General features: G+C 38.9%; 1 protein-coding gene across 1 annotated transcript in view; it reads right to left on the bottom strand.

Moving 5' to 3' along the window:
* add3a (adducin 3 (gamma) a) overlaps positions 1–4162 on the bottom strand; it is a 111218-nt gene that overhangs the window by 72994 nt on the left and 34062 nt on the right. The gene's annotated exons all lie outside the window — the stretch shown is intronic.

Raw genomic sequence — 4162 nt, 5'->3', positions numbered from 1 at the left:
ATTAATTTTTATTTTTTTGATAAGAGGTGTGCTATAACTTAGTGATCAAACTTATGATTTTGGCCTGGTAGATGATAAAACAAGTGTAAAAACATTTCATGTCATTTGTGAGCTGAACATGTCCATCACAAATAAACATTTCTTACTTCGTAGTAAGAGTGGGGCTACTTTGAATAGAGCAACTTTTTCTAAATTATGAACATGTTTTAAATAGGCTACAGAAATTGAATAAAGTGTCAATTAACATGAAAAGTTATTCAACAAAACATTATTTAGTCAAGAGCAGTAAAGTTTTGTTGTTTGATTAACATTAATAAAAGACGGCACAGCTAGGCTGCTGTCACAAGACCTATTTCACGGATCCAATACTGATACTCATGTATTTTATTTTGCAACTGTTTATATGAACTTAAGACAAACCCGACAGTACTTTCTCAGTTTGGTACTTGCAGTACGCGCTTTGGATGCGACTGTGAGCGCACGCGCCTCTGGAGAGCAAGAGTACCGAATGGCTTAAAAAGACGTGAAAATAATACATTTTTGTGATGATGCAACAATGACCGATCAGGCAATTGACAATTCTGTCGACTGTCCTGAAACGCGAGCTAAAGTCTTCTATCGCAGCGTGCAGCAGATGCGTCGATGTTAAACAAAAGTCGAAGAGAGAAGACCCGGTACAGCTGAATCACTCACGCTGTTTTCATCTGATGGTTTGTGTGGATTTATTTACTCATCTAACCTACACGCTATATTGAATAAAGGTTTTGCAGTAATTTCCCTCATTTTAAAGTCGAAAGCTGCGGGAATGAGTAATGCGATGTATGCGCAATCCCGCAACGAAATTCAGGATCTGATTAAACATAATTCTATTATACAGAGAATTGTGAAATAGATTTTCATTAGTTTTCAAAAACTCTTTGAGTTTATTTATTTTTACAAAACTTTCTAGGCCTGGAAATTGCGGTTCAATGACTTTTCCAGGTTTTCTATGACCGTACGAACCCTAATGTGATGATCGGGTGCGGGTCGGGTGCGGTTATCTAAATCAGACAAAAATACAGGTGCGGGCGGTTGGCGGGTGGATAATTTATTTGAAGCTGCGGATTCGGGTGACGTTTTAGCTCATCCGCGCATCACTACAACTCGCACACACACTGTTCTGTTTCCCAGCATTCTCTGCCTGTGTCCTCAAACGCCCCTGACTTGCAAAATCATTGTAACAAGAGTCCAAGAATCAGAATGACTGATCAAGCAGACAAGAACCTCCTCTGTGTCTTCCCCAAAGCACAACAAACCCCAAAACAGCACTTAAAATTAAGCTATCGACTCCTAAGCAGAGACTCAAAAACAAAAACCAGCTCGTCTTCACCTCAAGTCAACGGTCTTCATTTATATTTTATGCCACTAAAGCCTGACAAACCTAACTCGTAAATCTACAGGGTTTCAGCTGCGTTTCCCCAGACGTCAGAAATCACTCAGGAAGTGTAATCCAAGCATTTAAAACGTCGTTTTTGAGAGCTCTCCTAACAGCCCTGTAAAGCACGCTAATGCTCAGAGACGCGCTGTCATCACTCTCTCTCAGCGGCCGAAGGAACGGGAAGAACTACAGCCATGTTAAATGAATCACAAGAGCTCAGAAAGACTGCGACAGAGAGGGGAGGCTGTAAACTGCCAGTTTTGGGTTTGTGGTCATTACAACCGTCAGCGTTTCCTGCTCCAGGACTGTAAAACGTCTCGCCAGGTCGTTGTGACTGCATCCATGTCATTTACTCAGAAAAAGGCCCAAACGCCACTTGACCAGCCATTCTCACAATGTATTCAATTTCTCTGTAAATTTGTAATTGTTACGACAAATACATACTTGGTTTAGGACTAAACAGTTCAAACTGAAAGGGCCATCACTAGTAGTCAACCGATATGACGTGGTACCCTGATATGCGAACCAACACGTTTACCAAGGCTGACAGTAGATTTTTAAACTGTAACAAGAAGAAACTCTTCTATTAATCGGCCAATTATGGTCAAACAGGGTCTAAATTTCATTTTAGAAAATGGGGGAAATTGCCTCCTTAGGTGACCCACAAGGGAGGGATTTTTAATTTGAGGGGGGCATTTGGGGGGGGTTAACTTGCAATCAAGCCTAAATGTTTCGTTACCCAATGTATTTGTTTTTTCAATTTATAATTATATGTGTTGATTCATTTTTATATTGTTACTTACAGATACTTACAGAAATGAGAAAACATACGATTCTAGATGGTGCTATGGGGTGATTTTGTTGCGCAGTAGCTTACACTAGGGGTTTACTGCTGTCTCTTTAAGACCGAATGCATGGATCCAATATACAGTTACACATGCTTTTTCTTTCTCAACTATTTATGTTCACTTAAGACATAGCATTGTGTTTACGTGGATACTGGTCAAGACAGATATTTTGGCACAATTCAGTGTGTGTTTGACCGTTTATGCGCACTAAGCCACAAAAAAAAAAAACTATTTGAGAGGGGGATTTATGTGTGAAAAACATGCTGTTTGAGAGGTGGGTTTATGTGAGCTTGCTTTGGGTGTCTCTTGGGTGTCAGAAACTGTCTCTTAGAAAGTGTGTGAGTACTCTTTTGCATCTTCTTGCGCTTGAATGATTTAAAGGGGTCATATGATGCGATTTCAAGTTTTCCTTTCTCTTTGGAGTGTTACAAGCTGATTGTGCATAGATAAGATCCCTGAAGTTGCAAAGACTAAAGTCTCAAAACCAAAGAGATATTCTTTACTTTGTAGAAAACGAAGCGTTTGAGAGAGGCAGGGCATAGAGGACCTACAATAATGTACAGTATTTGAAAAATAATGTGTTTTTTGAACATTAAAGCATGTCAACATATTCTGTTACACCAAATACACAAAATAATGATCTTTAAAAAAGCATCATATGACCCCTTTAAAACGGTTTAAATTGGTAAGACTTAATAACGTGCAAATGATACACTGTGTCAGTTTTTATGAGTGTCTTTGACACTGAATTGTTTGTGGGAATTTCCCACATTACTAGCGTGAAACCTGCAGGAATAAGTAAAATTATGAACAATACCCGCAATCCTGCACCGAACATTCAAGCACTGGTGAAATATTGGCCGATATGTCATCCTTACCACCACTAGCTTGTCGCTCTAGTCTTCAACAAAAAGTTGCAGAATGAAGAAAGCTAATTTAGACATGTTTGCGTGAAAATAGTTTTCGGGACTGTAGCTACATGATGCACATGATCTGTGATTAGATATACAAAATGAGCACAATAATGCAGACAACCCACCAAAGAAAATGTGTTTAATGTGAACACAGCTTCCACAATACTTCTACACAAACCGTACAATTTTTTGCAAGATTTCGCAACTTTCAGAAAGCATTTAAAATATAAAAAGAAACAATTTATAATAGTTGATTTATTATTAATGTTATAGCATTATTGATTAGGGTTGCACATGAGCGTAAAATTTCTGGTAAATTTCCAGAATTTTTAGCTCTTTTGCAACCCTAATATCGACAGACCAATATATTAGCCAATACTTTTTGAGATTATTGGCATGTCTCTGTTCGGCCAATTTGTCAGTTTACAAAATCTATAGTGACATTTCATTTTTATTTATTTTTAAACCACCTCGTTCTCTAGATACTGGTAACGGCATTGGCCATTAAAAAAACGCAAATTAGTTGACCACTTCTTTTTACATTGTAGCATTTTCTAGATATCTATAATGCATATTTAATAAGCTGATGCAAATTCATATGCATATCAACTAATTTGCACACACAGAACTTAAAGCAATAAGTGCCTACAACCCTGTTAGCTGTTATAAATTCACTGTAAACCACAGCTTCACGGGGCTTCTTCCAGGATCAGGAAACAGTCCTCCATCAAATGTGCTGCACACAAATTAATATTTGGGTTGAACTGTTCTGAAACAGTGTTGTAAATACTACTTAACCACTGATTTGTAGTCGTGTCCTCTTTTGGAAGACCAAACAAAGTAGTTTCGCTTTCACAACGAAACACACGGCGACCTAGAGTGAGCAGAGGCGGCGGGCTAGCATGAGCAGAGGCGGCGGGCTAGAGTGAGCAGAGGCGCAGAACGGCACGGCCGGCGGATTCGACGAAGGAGCGGCAACCACA

The sequence above is a fragment of the Sinocyclocheilus anshuiensis genome, unplaced genomic scaffold (genome assembly GCF_001515605.1).
Source record: "Sinocyclocheilus anshuiensis isolate Anshui unplaced genomic scaffold, SAMN03320099.WGS_v1.1 scaffold338, whole genome shotgun sequence".
NCBI lineage: Eukaryota > Metazoa > Chordata > Actinopteri > Cypriniformes > Cyprinidae > Sinocyclocheilus > Sinocyclocheilus anshuiensis.
This window is presented reverse-complemented; position numbering and strand designations above follow the sequence as displayed.